At 40.4% G+C, this 16,233-nt stretch overlaps 1 protein-coding gene across 10 annotated transcripts in view; it reads left to right on the forward strand.

Annotated features, from left to right (window-relative positions):
* Positions 1 to 16,233, forward strand: part of ARK2N (arkadia (RNF111) N-terminal like PKA signaling regulator 2N) — a 96,357-nt gene that overhangs the window by 27,145 nt on the left and 52,979 nt on the right. For 6 of the 10 annotated variants that reach the window (XM_054244147.2, XM_054244151.2, XM_054244148.2 and 3 more), the window contains one exon: positions 11,220 to 11,356. The exons of the other annotated variants lie outside the window; for them this stretch is intronic. The gene's annotated coding sequence lies outside the window, so the exon portion shown is untranslated. The remainder of the gene's footprint in view (positions 1 to 11,219; positions 11,357 to 16,233) is intronic. 10 annotated transcript variants of the gene reach the window in all.

A 16,233-nucleotide genomic window follows, 5' to 3' on the forward strand; every position in this document is an offset into this window, starting at 1 on the left:
GGCCAGGATGGTCTCGATCTCTTGACCTTGTGATCCACCCGCCTTGGCCTCCCAAAATGCTGGGATTACAGGCGTGAGCCACCACGCCCTGCCAAAGTCTTGTCTCTTTACAGTACTTAATTAAGTCCAACTATGGTTGAAGCTGCTCAGGTGAGGTTCCTTGAATGTAGTTCCTTGAATACAGTTTCATTTGATCTGAAGACCTGTGAACTAAAGAGAGAACTTACCTGCTCCTGTATATATACCCAAAATAGGGATTAGTCATTGGATAACATCTATAGACTCCTTTTTCCAAAAGGGGAAGCAGGAAGTACACTGGAGTCACTGATGTATAGCATTTGTAAAATCTAGGAGGACACGTGTTGGTAGTTCCTCGATTAGGACTTAAAGCCTATTTATGATTCTCCATGGTGTACTTTCAGCTCTTTTATGTTTTCCATCTCATGTTTTTTTATATGCCCTTATGGATATTTTCTTCAAATATATCTTCCGGTTTGCTGGTTTTCTCTTTAGCTTTGTGTAATCTACTTAACCTGCCCAGTTTTTCCTACAGTATTCCCATTTTTGAAAATTCTGGGAGATTGAGATGGGCAGACCACTTGAGATCAGGAGTTTGAAACCAGCCTGACCAGCATGGTGAAACCCTGTCTCTACTGAAAACTCAAAAGTTAGCTGATATGGTGTTGGGCACCTTTAGTCCCAGCTACTTGGGAGGCTGAGGCATGAGAATTACCTGAACCCTTGAGGGGGAGGTTGCAGTAAACTGAGATCACAGCACTGTACTCCAACCTGGGTGACTGAGCGAGACTCCGTCTCCAAAAAAAAAAAGTGGGGGGTGGGCAGGCGCAGTGGCTCATGTCTGTAATCCCAGCACTTTGGGAGGCCAGGGCGGGCAGATCACAAAGTCAGGAATTCATGACCAGCCTGGCCAACATGCTGAAACCCTGTCTCTACTAAAAACATGAAAATTATCTGGGCTTTTTGGCACACATCTATAATCCTAGCTACTCAGGAGGCTGAGGCAGGAGAATTGCTTGAACCTGGGAGGCATAGGTTGCAGTAGCCAAGATAGCGTCCAGCCTGGGTGACAAAGTGACACTCCGTCTCAAAACAAAAAAAAGAAAAAGAATATTCTGTTTGGTTCTTTTTAATAATTACATTGTAATGCAGTTTTGAAAGATTAATTTTTACATTGGTCCATAAAATAAAGAACTATGAGATAATATAAAAAGTTCTCCCATTCTCTGTCTACTTTTCACAAGTAATAATTACTAATTTCCTGTTTCTTTATAGATTTTTAAAATGCACAAATGTAGGTAGATTTTCTTCTCTCATGTTTTATACAAATACTGTATTGTACACACTCGTGTTTTTTTTTGTTTTGTTTCTTAAAAATGGACTCCGGAGATTCTTCCTAATATAGAAAAGAGTTCCTCATTCGTAGTCCTTTTGTAGCTTAGTTTTCTCATGATAATCATAAACTTATTTAGAATTGTAGCAAATGAGCACACAAAGATTATGGATTTGAAAGCAGTCTGGGAGTAAATGAGATAAAACAAAATTAAATTTGAGAATTACCCTTAGTATTTATGACCTTCTTGCTTGTTTCGTACCTCTAGCAAACCTTGTTAAACCCTCCTTCTTTGCTTTCACAGTATTCATGCCATCTTTTACCTTTCTATGGTGGGCTTGTATGTCATCTCAAGCTGAACTACATTTCCTAGAAATCCCTTTCCTGTATCTGTCTTTTTACATTTTAAAATTTAATTTTAAAATTATTATTTTTTTGAGATGGAATCTCTCTGTTGCCCAGGCTGGAGTGCAGTGGAGGGATCTCAGCTCACTGCAACCTCTGTCTCCTGGCTTCAAGCAGTTCTTTCTGCCTCCCCAGTAGCTGGGACTACAAGTGTGTGCTGCTATGCCCAGCTCATTTTAAAATTTTTAATAGAGATGGGGTTTCACCGTGTTGGCCAGGCTGGTCTTGAACTTCTGACCTCAAGTGATCCATTCGCCTCGGCCTCCCAAAATGCTGGGATTACACTTTCCTGTGTCTTTCTTGTAAGGTTGGGCACAAGAGATATTACTGTAGGAGATTTGTAGAGTAACCATTTTGTAGTTTGTATATATTGTTGCTTATCTGTTGACTCACCTCACTTCTTTGTAGTGAAGTAACTTATGGGACTGCAACTGTTTCACCCTTCTCTGGATCTGCTTCCCCATCTTCTTCAGCTCTGCTGACTCCTGGGTCAGGTATATGTTTAGCTGTTTGACAAAGAGGTTTGGTTCCATAGGACATTTATACCATCAAGGTTAGAGGCAACAAGAACTAATACAGCGTTCAGTTTGTCCTGTGGACTTAAGCTTTTGCGTATGATTTCTAGCTGGTTTCTTGCTCTCTCCTACTTGTTCACATCCATCTTCCCCTCTTACTTCCAGCCCTGTGGATTTTAAGCACCAGCATCAGATGCAAAGATAGCCTTACAGAAAGTTCTTTATAGTGTATATGCGTGCTTGTGTGGTGCATGCGCGCGTGTTTGTTTGTGCTTGGGGCAGAGGGTGCATTTTTAAGACCTGGTGGTTCTGTTTCTCTGACCAAACCCTGAATTACTCATTTTTTCAAAAGACCACATGTTAGCTGTCTATCTAATCAATCAGTTTTATCAGTTTATGGAAACTAGGAGTCATTTATACTGAGTTCAGGATTTGCCAGGGACAAGATGTCAGGACCAGGATGCTTAAGAATTTTTTTTTCATTATTTATTCAAGATTTCCTGAGATCTACACCCAAATCCTAAGACACAGTTTTTATTAGCAATTTTCTTACCACAGTAAACTTGCTGCTATTGCCATTAACTCTGACACGAAACCCAGGAATAATTCTATGAAAGTAGAAACTTTCAGTGCACACCCTTTCTCTCTGTTACTTGGGGCATGGAAGTTTTCTGCTGTCTTTGGAAATTTGTCTGTAAGCAGCTTAAAGGAGATGTGGCCCAGGTGCTTGCCATCAGCATATGGTTTTGTCTTGAAGTACAGGATGGGGTTTTTTTTTTTTCCTACTCTTTCTTTCGCCAGGCTGGGGTGCCGTATTGTAATCTCGGCTCACTGCAGTCTCTGCCTTCTGGGTTCAAGCTGGAATTACAGGCACCTCTCACCATGCCTGGCTAATGTTTTTGTATTTTTAGTAGAGGTGGGGTTTCACCATGTTGGCCAGGATAGTCTCGATTTCCTGACCTTGTCATTTGCCCACCTCAGCCTCCCAAAGTGCTGGGATTACAGGAGTGAGCCACTGTGCCCAATCAGGATGGGGTTTTTATGGTTGGGCTTTGGCACAGCTAGGGCAGCTGAAGCCTGGCTGTAGGTAGCAGTATCCATGAATTGGCTTCCTTATTCATTTCTATAGCAGCAGAGCATTGTATTGGAACTTTGGCTATTTTTTTTTTTTTTTTTTTAGCATCTGTTGTTATTGTCCCTGCTTATTTTCATTACATAATTTTCTTTTCTTTTTTTTTTTTTTGAGATAGGCTCTTGCTCTGTCACCCAGGTTGGAGTGCAGTGGTGTGATCATGGCTCACTGCATCCTCAGTCTCCTGGGCTCAAGTGATCCTCTCACCTCAGCCTCCCAAGTAGCTGGGACCACAGGTGTGTGCACCATGTCTTGCTAATTTTCATAGTTTTTTTTTGTAGACGGGTCTCCCTGTGTTGCCCAAGCTGGTCTTGAACTCTTGAGCTCAAGAGATTTCATTGGTCTTCCAAAGTGCTAGGATTGCAGGTGTGATCTATCTACTATGCCTGACGTTGTGTGTGTGTATGTGAGTGTGTGTGTGTTTTTTATTTTTTGAAACACTTTTCTTCTTTGAAATGGAGTCTCACTCTGTTGCCTAGGCTGGAGTGCAATGGTGCAGTCTTGGCTCACTGCAACCTCTGCCTCCTGGGTTCAAGCCATTCTTCTGCCTCAGCCTCCTGAGTAGCTGGGATTACAGGCATGTGCCACCACGCCCGGCTAATTTTTTTGTATTTTTATTAGAGACAGGGTTTCACCCTTGGTTAGGCTGGTCTCAAACTCCTGACCTCGTGATCCAGCCTCCTCAGCCTCACAAAGTGCTGGGATTACAGGTGTAAGCCACCACGCCCAGCCTTGAAATACTTTTCATGTAGGCTTTCAAAAAAAATACATGTAAGATGATTCCTTACATGTATTTTTTTTTGAAAATAGGTAAGGGCGTTTGAATATGTTTGTAGTTTCAGTAGACTGTGAGGAATAGAGAGTTTTTTGTACATTTTGGACTTTTTTTGTCTTATAAACTCTATTTGGTTAAATTGATGTGGTGGAGATTCTCAGATCCTAGGGTGACAATGCTTTCCTTCATTGCGGATTTCTTTGCTTTTTCAGGGTTTCTTGACCATGTGGACAGTGTAAATTTGAATTTAAATCCATGTAAGAATAAGGAAGTGGTATCAAATTCTCTGAGTTCTGATCTCCCAGCCTTGGCCTACAAGTTTCTTGGTGAGCCCTCTGTTGGCAGGTGTTTTGGTTTTCCCCTAGATATCCTTTTTATTACTGGTATAAGCCACTGTGAGGATCCCAGCTTACAGCAGGAATATCAGATCTAGTTTTCTTTTTTCTTCTTTTCTTTTCTTTTTTTTTTGAGACCGAGTCTTACCCTGTTGCCCAGGCTTGAGTGCAGTGGTGTGATCTCAGCTCATTATAGCCTCTGCCTCTCTGTTCAAGCAATTATCCTCCTTCAGCCTCCTGAGTAGCTGGGATTACAGGCACCCACCAGCATGCCCGGCTAATTTTTGTATTTTCAGTGGAGATGGGATTTCGCCATGTGGGCCAGGCTGGTCTCGAACTCCTGACCTCGGGTGATCTCACTTCCTTAGCCTCCCAAAGTGTTGGGATTATAGGTGTGAGCCACCATGCCTAGCCTAGATCTAGTTTTCTTAACTTTGCCCTGGCCTAAAGCTTAGTTTTCTGTTCTCAAACTAGTATGATATTTGTTGCCAGGGCAACTCTAGTATTTCCACGTTGTTTTATGCCCAATTTTTAGCTCACTGTTGTGTCTATGTTGGGGGAGTACACTTGGAGTTTTTCTTACTTTGTTGATAGTTTGCAAAATATCAAAAATGTTGTAATTTCTTCAGGATCTGGTTGCCCTTTTTTGGTAGCATGCACACTAGCTGAAAAGTGCTCTACTAGCACCCATGTACTTGTAGCATAGAAAAGGCATTCAACATAGAAAAGACATTCATTTGTGTGGAGTTAGTATGAGCTAGGCACTTTAGTTAAGGATGAAATAAGATATTCTCAAATAACTGCTTCATTGGTGTCATTAGAGGGATTATATAGAGTTGGAAGAGACAGTTTGTGTGGAGAGATTTTATTGAAATTTTCATTTTCTTGTCTGTTGGAGACTAAAATAGAAATATGTAGATCATGTGTCTTCTAGATATGATGGACTTGGAGGGAATACTGTTTTACTTCCGCTAGAATGACTAAAGTAAATGCCTAAAACAAACAAAAAACGAACAATGCTAGTGTTGATAAAGTATGAAAAAACCAGAGACTCTCAGACATTGTTGGCAGGAGGACAAATTGATAGAAACATTTGGAAAACTTTCTAGTAGAGCTGAACATAAGCATATTCTATGACTTAATTTAGGAGTTGTATTAACTCCTGGGTATATATACAACAGAAACATATGCAAATGTGCACAAGAAGACATGTATGAAACTTTTTATGAATGCGTTGCTCATGATGTCCCAGACTGGAAAAAAATCATAAATGTCTATCAAGAGTAAAATGGATAGGTGGGGTATGCTGGCTCACGCCTATAATCCTAGCACTTTGGGAGGCCGAGGTTGGTGGATTGCCTGAGCTCAGGAGTTTGAGATCAGCTTGGGCAACACAGTGAAACCCCGTCTCTACTAAAATACAAAAAATTAGCTGGGTGTGGCGTCTTCCATCTGTGGTCCTAGCTACTTGGGAGGCTTAGGCAGGAAAATCGCTTGAACCTGGGAGGCGGAGGTTGCAGTGAGCCGAGATCGCACCACTACACTGGGTGAAAAAGTGAGACTCCCTCTCCAAAAAAAAAAAAGAAGTAGAATGGATAGATAAATTGTGGTATAGTTAATACAGTTGAATACTTTCCAGTAATGAAAATAAGCTGCTGTTGCATACTGTTGCATGAATGACCCTCAGAGACATTGTTGTACTGAAGACATTTGACACAAAAATAAAGGAACAGGCAAAATGATTTGTGATAAATGTCAAATAGTGGTTACTTTTTAGGGTGAATAATGACTAGAGGGGGCATGAGGGATGATTCTGGGTATTGGGAATGTTCTGTACGTGGATATGTTTATTTTATATAAATGTGTCAAGATGCACACTTAACGATGTGCATTTCTCTGTGGTAATATTTCAATCACATTTTTCTTAAAAGAGGTTTTTGTTGTTTGTTCTTTTTGAGACAGTGTCTCACTCTGTCACCCAGGCTGGAGTGCAAGGACGATCCCGGCCTTCTCCTCCCAGGTTCAAGCAATTCTTGTGCCTCAGCCTCCTGAGTAGCTGGGACTATAGGCATGCACTACCATGTGCAGCTAATGTTTGTATTTTTAGTAGAAATGAGGTTTTGCCATGTTGCCCAGGCTGATCTCGAACTTCTGGTTTCAAGTGCCGAGTCCTCCTAGAGTAATCCTTCCCAAAATACTGGTATTACAGGTGTGAGCCACAGTGCCTGGCTCCCGCCTCAAAAAGCTTAAGGAGTCTGACTGATTTGATTTAAAGAACAGAGAACTCAGCCCCTAGTTTGTTTTTTAGTGGGCTCATAGTCCTTTGAAAATTTGTGGGCATAGATTGAGTTTTTGTGGGAGGGAAGTGGGTAGGAATTTAAATATTGAAGGTAAAAGTAGACTTGCATGGAAAGTTGATCTGTAGTATGTGTCTTATAGACTTGTTTTTATGCTCATTTTTTTAATCATAGTTACAGAATTTTTAATATCAGGTTTATAAAATGAAAGACTGCAGTAATCTTGGAAAAAACTGTGACAAATTCAAAATATCTTGTTCTCTCATTCTCTTAAGGGAGATTGTTATATACCCTGTCACTTGGTGTTGAAGCTAGATTAGGTAAACAGCAGAAGGTGTTCTGTTGGGTCCAGTCCTAGATGCAAAGGAGTGGACAGGATCAACTGTTAGGCTTTCTTTTTTCTTTCTTTGTAAGCCTGAATTTCTGTGACAGAAAAAGTACTGTAGCCTCTTGTGTGCAAAGGGCTTCGTTTTGTTAGCAAAACATTGACCTTTTTTCAAGTTGCCTTTCATTTTTGGTCTATGTAGGAAGCATTATTTAGTTCAGAGTATTGTTCAGTAAAAGCAACATTGAATTCATGAATTATCTAATAATACTTTTGCATGTGGAAGAGCAGTATAAGTTAACTGGTTCATGTAGACCATGCTTGAGGCATTAGCTGCTTGTGTTTCTTACAGTTCTAGGTTAGTAATATAAAATAAACAGATGCAAGAGTGCTAGCATTCAGAATACCCTATTTTACATGAGTGTAGAGCAAAATCTTACTTAGAAACATATCATTTAATGGGCTGTGCTTTTGTCAATTTATGGTGTTAACTTGTGGTTTCAACTGAAAAGGAAAAGGGCCTGTGGTAACAATAAACTTGTAAAAGCAGATGACTTCGGTTTGCATTCCTCACATTAGGAAGGACAATACAGTTTTAGTTTATTCATTTGGTTTTTTTTTTTTTTTTTTAAATGGAGTCTCGAAGTGTTGCCCAGGCTAGAGTGCTGTGGTGTTGTAATCTTGGCTCACTGCAACTTCCGCCTCCCAGATTCAAGCAATTCTTTTGCTTCAGCCTCCTGAGTAGCTGAGTTTTTGTATTTTAGTAGAGGCAGGGTTTCATCCTGTTGCCCAGGCTGGTCCTGAACTCCTGAGCTCAGGCAATCTGCGGGGCCTCCTTGAGCGGAGGCCCTGGCCTATTCATTGGTTTTCATGGGAGCATTATGTCATTGTAGTGATGTTAAAGGATGGTTAATGATGGTTGTTCACAGGTAGAATGGAAAGGGGTAAAAAGCAAGTAGTTTTTTTTTTTTTTAAGATGGAGTTTCACTCTTGTTACCCAGGCTGGAGTGCAATGGCGTGATCTCGGCTCACTGCAACCTCTGCCTCCTGGGTTCAAGCAATTCTGCCTCAGCCTCCCGAGTAGCTGGGACTACAGGCGTACACCACCATGCCCAGCTAATTTTTGTATTTTTAGTAGAGATGGGGTTTCACCATGTTGACCAGGATCGTCTCGATCTCTTGACCTCATGATCCACCTGCCTAGGCCTCCCAAAGTGCTGGGATTATAGGCGTGAGCCAGTGCACCCGGCCAAAAAGCACATACATTGCTATGTCAAAATCTTCAGGAAGATTTCTGGTAGTGGTTGGTCTTTGGTAAGATTCCATTAATCATGGTCCCTTTTTTGCAATTCTAACTCTACAGGAAGTTGTTAACAATCTAAGAAGAGCATTTCTAGAAGGAATGTTTTCTCTTTGTTTTTTATGGGTATGTCTTATTTCCCTCCAAAAATAATTCCTTGCCTACTAGTTTATACATGAAAACATTTCTCATTCACATCCTTTGAACTTTAATTTCTGTTAAAGTGTGTTCTCTGTTCACTGTGCTTTTTCTCTGGATGAATTGATGTATTTAGCCATCACCTGTCCTTATTATCAATGATGTGAAAATCTGTATTCTATGTTTCTTGAGACCTGTGGGTTGTTTTGTTTTGTATTTTTGAGACAGGATCTCACTCTATTGCTCAGGCAGGCATCATTTGATGCAGTGGTGCAGTCACGGCTCACTGTAGCCTTGACCTCCGGGGCTCACACCATCCTCCCACCTTGCCTACCTACTAGTGGGTACTACAGGCACATGCTACTACGCTCTGCCAGTTTTTTTGTATTTTTTCTATAGATGGGTTTTTGCCATGTTTCCCAGGCTGGTTTTTAACTCCTGGACTCAAGCGATCCTCCCAAAGTGCTGGCATTACGGGTATGAGCCACTGCCCCCAGCAGAGACCTGTGTTATGAGGATTATTCAGCCCAAATCCAAGTTGATTATTTCTGTACTTCCAAACTTTTTTTTTCTTTTTTTTCTTTGCTCTGTCTCCTAGACTGGAGTGCAGTGCCATGGTCATGGCTCACTGCAGCCTCAACCTCTTAGGGTCAAGTGATCCTCCCACCTCCGCTCCCCAAGTAGCGGAGACTACAAGCATGCACCATTACACATGGCTAATTTGTAGGATTTTTTTTGTAGAGATGAAGTCTCACTATGTTGCCCAGGCTAGTCTGAAACTTCTGGCCTTAAGAGATCCTCCCACCTTGACCTCTCAAAGTGCTGGGATTATAGGGGTGAGCCACTGCTTGGCCTCTACCACCAAACTTTTTACTCTTCCTGTAGTCTAACTCTAGTCACCCAAGGAGTGGTTTTCAGCCCCATTTTTTCTCTTTTAGAGAACTTCCCTGATATGTGATGAGACTTTGTCTCCTGTCTCTTTAAAATATCTCTCAAATCTGTCTTTACTAATAACTATTGTGATCTCATTTATGAGTAATTTAAATAATCATTTTCATTTCGGACATTAAACATTAACTCTTTGAGAATCACTCAACGGAGTTGTTGGGGATATTGAAAGCACAGTCCTCCTTTTGTTTTCTCCCCCCGCTATCAAATATTAAATTTATTCCTTTTATCTTAGTATATCTTTCTTTATACCTTTTAACCCACTTCTCTTCATTCTCCCCCTCTCTCTGCCACAGCCCTTTTTTAAAATTTTTTTGAGACAGGGCCTCACTCTGTTACCCAGGCTGGAGTACAGTGGGATAATCACAATTCACTGCAGCCTTGACCTCCTGGGCTGAAGCAGTCATTTTACCTCAGCCTCCCAAATAGCTGGGGCTACAGGCATACGTCACTATGCCCAGCTAATTTTTAAATTTTTTGTAGAGACAGGGTCTCACTGTTGCCCAGGCTGGTCTTGAACTTTTGGGTTCAAGCTATCCTCCCACTTTGATTTCCCAAAGTGCTGGGATTACAGGCATGAGCCACTGCACCTGGTCAATTCTTTTTGATTTCAGTATACTCATGTAAGTGATCCTTCTGACACAACTCACTAAGTTCCGTGAGCGACTCTCCTGTGATGATTTTGTCCACCACCTTACATCAGTCACCTACTTCCATGGTTGTACCCTAACCAGTGCTTCTTGAACTATCCATTATGAAGGACTAGTAAATTTTTATTTCCAGTCCACTGTGGATTGATTATTTTATAAAATATTATAAAAATCAATTACTAGGAAGTTGAAATACTGATTTTGATTGTTGTAACAGTACAAAGTTGCTACACATTTCTCAGTAATTACTCTTAGTTTCTATACTTCTTTCATTGCAGGTGGACACTTACAGACACGTGTAGTAGCATTGTTTTAGATCCTGTTACCAATAACTGTAACCCTTCCATAATCTGTTTCATTTACAGCACTCTTGGATTCTATGTTTCTAGCTCATGTTCTACAGTACCCTGATTTCAATATTCTTTGGCTCTGTTGGGACATTCATTCCATTGTCCTACCCCAGTTTTCGTGCTCTGTACTTGCCCGATGTGATCATTAGAATGATTTCCTTGCATATACGCTTGCTTCTTTCTTACTTCATTCTACTTGTTGGGCAAAACTGAAATTCTGGTTAAATCCCAACGTTTACTTTCTCTGCACTTGGATTTATACAGCTGAACTTGAAAGGAGAAAAACACATCCATATATATCAGTCTGGAAGTTAATGGCTACAACCCTTAGCGTAGACCCTTACTATTGCCTGGAAATTGTATTATATGATATTGTACTTCCCTGGTTCCTTCACTTTCTTAGTACTGTTTCACACTTACTCTTCTGATCAACTTCAGTACTACCTCATTCATCCTCATCTTAACTGATGACCTTGCCTTATACCTTAAGAAATTTGCAATCCAGAGAAAACATATATAGATTCTCATTATGTTTCATTAGTCCATGCAAAATAAGAATGATGCCTTTTTTCTTGATAATACTTTTTGTGTTGAGGTCTGTTTTCCTTATTACAGATAGAGATGAATCAGCTGGGGTGGTAGTTGGTTATCATTTTCTGTTCTTAAATCTTTTTTTTTTTTTTTTTTTTGGGACACAGAATCTCACTCTGTTGCCAGGCTGGAGTGCAGTGGTGTGATCTCAGCTCACTGCAACCTTCACCTCCCGGGTTTAAGCGATTCTCCTGCCTCAGCCTCCCGAGTAGCTGGGACTACAGGCACACACCACCACGCCCAGGTAATTTTTATATTTTTAGTAGCGATGGCATTTCACTATGTTGGCCAGGATGGTCTTGATCTCTTGACCTTGTGACCTGCCCGCCTCGGCCTTCCAAAGTGCTGGGATTACAGGTGTGAGCTACCTTGCCCTACCTGGTTCTTAAATCTTATTTATGTGTCATATGTATGTGGAATGGACATCAGACAATTATAGTATACAGTTACCTAACTACAATTGCGCAAAGTGCTGTGAAAGAAGATAATGTAGGTAATATGCATTTCATGGGGGTGATGTTAGTATGTAGTTTTATCAAAGGCTAAAGATATTAGCCTGTATTATTACCAAAGGCTGGTTCTAATTTTTGGGAGGTAGCCAGCAAAAGGATAGGCACAAAATTAGAATGACTTTAAAAGGCCAGAGATCTGGAAAAAACTCTTTTTATGTGACATTCTTGATACTTGGAGGGAGCTAGAGTGTGAGTGGGCATCTTTCAAGATGAAAACTAGAAAGGTGGGCAGGGGTTTTGAGCAGGGGAAAGCAATCACATTTTCCCTCTTAAGCTTGTGTTAATGGTCCCATAGTTTGGAAATTGATCATTGTGAATTGTTCTGACTATATGAATTATTGTACAGCAGTTTTAATCTCTTGTCAGATTCTCTGTAGCAGATGTTATAACACTTTTATTTTTTGCTTTTTTTACAAACCCCCAAGGCTGCCTTCCTTTTCACTTTGTATTTAGCTTTTCTTACCAAGAAGGCAGTCTCATATGAAGTTCGTCAACTTTTCTCTTCCATATAGCCTCATCCAGTTTTATAGTTTACACTCCCTGTCTCCTGTTTAAGTACTATATACTGATTAAAACCCATGGTTTAGCCGGGCGTGGTGGCTCACACCTGTAATCCCAGCACTTTGGGAGGTTGAGGTGGGCGGATCACCTGAGGTCAGGAGTTCGAGACCAGCCTGACCAATATGGTGAAACCCTATCTTAAAAAAAACAAAACCAAAAAACCTGTGGTTTAACTCTTTGAACTGTATGCATCTTTTGTCATCTTAGTTTCTTAAAGTGTACAAGAATTAAAAAGCGAATCCATTTTCATTGTCCAGAATTAACCTGTTTTATTTAGATTATTACATGTAATCTCTTTTCCTTAACATTCACTACTGATCAGAAAGCAATATATAATCCCTTTTTAAAGGGAGAGAAAAACATCAGATAACTCTCAAGTTACCTTTACCCATCCTCCTCTACCCTACCTTATAGTGCTTTAAAAATACTTTCTCTCATAAAGATACCATATTTACCTTGTAAAAATATTTTTCTGCCTGCTGTATGGAGAACAGATTGGTGCACAGGAGAAAGATTGAGTATGAAGAGAGACAGGTGATGATAGTACTATTGAGAAATAAATGATGGCAGTTATGTCTAGAGTGGTGACAGTAGAGATGGAGAATAGTGGACAGACTAGAAAACTATCGAGGGGGGATTGATAGGAGTTAGTGAATGATGGGATTCAGTGAGTAGAGAAGAAGGCATTGTTAAAAATAACTCAGGTTTTTGAAATGAGCAACTGACGTAATAGTAACAGTAGTGCTATTTACTGAGCTAGAAAGCCAGAGAAGGAGCAGAATGGGGTAGATCAGAGATGATCTGGATTTGGATATAATGCAATTGTAGTACCTTTCCAAAATCTAAATATAGATATCAACTGGGTATTTGGGTGGACTGGTATAGAGCTCAGAGATCTGAGCTGGGGAAATAAAATTACTAGTCTAGGGATGGTATTGGAAAATGTGGGTTTAGAAGAGCTCACTTTGGACCAGGTATGGTGGCTCATACCTATAATCCTAGCACTCTGGGAAGCTGAGGTGGGTGGATCACTTGAACTCAGGAGTCTATAATCAGCCTGGGCAACATGGTAAAACCCTGTCTCTACAAAACATGCCAAAATTAGGTGTGGTGGCTCATGTCTGTAGTCACAGCTACTTGGTGGGGCTGAAGCAGAAGGATCAGTGGAGCTAAGGAGGCAGAGGTTGCAGTGAGCCAAGATGGCACCCCTGCACTCCAGCCTGGGTGACAGAGTGAGACCTTATTTTTTTAAATAAAGAGCTTATGTTGGTGGATGGGAAAAGGACCTAGTCCTAGGACTAAATCCTGAGATTTGGTAGAGAAAGTTAAGCCTACAAAGTAGACTGGGAAGGACCATCCAGAAATAGAGAAACCTTGAAGCCAAAGTAAGGCATTAATTGGTTTAAGGAGCAGAGAAAGTGGTCAGGCGTAAAGTGCTGCTTAAACATTAAGTAAGACTACAGTAAAAATATGTTGGATTTAAAGATAGAGAGGTCATTAATGATCCTGGTAATAACAGTTCCACTGAGTTTTTGGCTTTTTTTTTAAATTTTTCGAGACAGGATCTTGCTCTGTCCCCCAGCCTGGAATGTAGTGGTACAAACACAGCTCATGGTAGCCCTGGTCTCCTGGGCTCAAAGGATCCTTCTTACTCAGCCTCCCCAGTAGTTGGAACCACAGCATGTGCCACCATGCCCAGCTAATTTTAAAATTTTTTGTAGATATGGGGTCTTGCCATGTTGCCTGGGCTTGTTCCACTGGTTTGATAGGAGATGTCAGGTTGCATTGGGTTGCAGAAGTGAGTGTGAGAGCTAAGGAAATAGGTTCACACAGCTCTTATGATAAGATTGGCTGTGAAAGAATAGCATGATAGTTGGAGAGGGAGATGTGAGGTTGAAGGTGATAAGTTGAAGAAGGATTTCATTTTTTTTTTTTTCCTGAGAACAGAGTCTCACTCTGTTGTGTAGGCTGGAGTGTAGTGGCATAATCTGAGCTCACTGCAACCTCCACCTCCTGGGTTCAAGCAGTTCTCCTGCCCTAGCCTCCTGAGTAGCTAGGATTACAGATGTGTGCCACCACGCCCGACTAATTTTCTTGTATTTTTGATAGAGACGGGGTTTCACCATGTTGGCCAGGCTGGTCTTGAACTCCTGACCTTGTGATCCACCCACCTTGACCTCCCAAAGTGCTGGGATTACAGGTGTGAGCCACCTCACCTGGCCAGATTTCAAAATGAATGAATGAATGAATGGTCCAGTTGGGTGTGACAGATGGAAGAGAGCCAAGGAATGATCAATAATGTAAGGATCTAGGGAAATGAGAGGGGGATGAACTCTAGTACTCATATAGAGGAGGTTGCCTTTAGATTGTAGGGAAGAACAGCATGAGGGAGAGTGCTATTCTAATAGGAAAAATGTTGTATATTTATTACTTCACTGAATGTAAATTTATTGTCAACATTAATCCAGAGGGTTGATAGCCTTTTATGCCATTTATGTTATGCAATTTCTGTTTGACAATGATATCATTTTATACTGCTAGCTACTCGACTGTTCCTACCAGAGAAACCTATTTTTCCCCCTTGACCAAAAATAATATATACAGTAAATAATCCTGTCCTTTGGAAAGATTAATCTTTATGTATGACATCATTTTCCCCTGTGGTTAGGGCACTTTGTTTTTATTCCACTGCAGGGAGTTTAGTCAGAACTTGTATTTTCACTTTCTGTGACTTTTTTCTTTTGTATTTAATTAATTATAGCAAAATTCCACTATAGGGAGAAAGAACAGTAGAATTTATTGACTAAGTTTGACCCAAAAAGTCGTCTAGTGTTATGGCCCAAAAAACGGCACTTCTTTTTCTTCAGAAGACTTTTATGTCAGAGTGGATTTTTAGACGGATGCTTGTATATGTTACAAATTAAGGAGATACAAAACTGCATACTGCACTGTCTTCTACTCCCGTTCCCTTATTCACCTGCTCTCCTTCCCAACTGGTATTTCCATTTTCTTAAGTATCTTTCCAGAGTCTTTGCATCTCTACAGATAAACTCATGTAAAAAGTTTCGTTCTTTATTTACATAAATTCTATAATGTATCTTTTTTCATTAAAATTGTGTGAGAACTGTTTCATATCTCTCTATATGAAGTGCTTTCTCATTTTTTTAATGGCCACATTGTATGAATATACCATGATGAGCTAACTTGTGTCCTATTTATGATTAATGCTAGTCTTTTGTGATTGATTTGAACTGCCCACCCCAGACAGAGTCTTGGTTTGTCTTTCAGTCTGGAGTGCAGTGGTGCAATCTCGGGTCACTGCAACCTTCGCCTCCCAGGTTCAACCGATTCTCCTGCCTCATTCTCCTGAGTAGCTGGGACTACAGACACGTGCCACCATGCCCGGCTAATTTTTGTATTCTTAGTAGAGATGGAGTTTCATCATGTTGGTCAGGCTGGTCCCGAACTCTTGACCTCGTTATCTGCCTGCCTCGGCCTCCCAAAGTTCAGGGATTACAGGCATGAGCCATGGAACCTGGCCCAATTTGAGCATATTTAAGTGGTTTTGACTGCAATGCTGGTTATTAATTTAGGTAATAGAAATTAAATCTCAGTTAACTACTCAAATTTAAGAAACTTGAAAGATAATCATTAAATTGAATGATGTCCCATATTGTCATTTTTTTTTTTTTTACAGGGAAAAACAATCTAGATGTCCTTGTGTTACCCACACAATTCATTTCTTGAAGAAACAAGAGTTGTATGGTCATTTTAACAAATTTACTTTTCAATCTGATGCTGTATTATATACTTTGAAAATATCCAGTGCTACCTTCTTTCAGAAATTGAGACTTTTGATGTTTGTCCTATATAGCTGACATTAATTCCATTTCAGTATATTTTCTCAGATATTTTAACTTTGGGAAAAAATATATATATATATATATATATATATATATTTTTTTTTTTTTTTTTTTTTTTTTGGAGAGGGAGTCTCACTCTCTCCCCCAGGCTGGAATGCAGTGGACCAGGCTGGAGTGCAGTGGTG

The sequence above is a fragment of the Callithrix jacchus genome, chromosome 13 (assembly GCF_049354715.1).
Source record: "Callithrix jacchus isolate 240 chromosome 13, calJac240_pri, whole genome shotgun sequence".
NCBI lineage: Eukaryota > Metazoa > Chordata > Mammalia > Primates > Cebidae > Callithrix > Callithrix jacchus.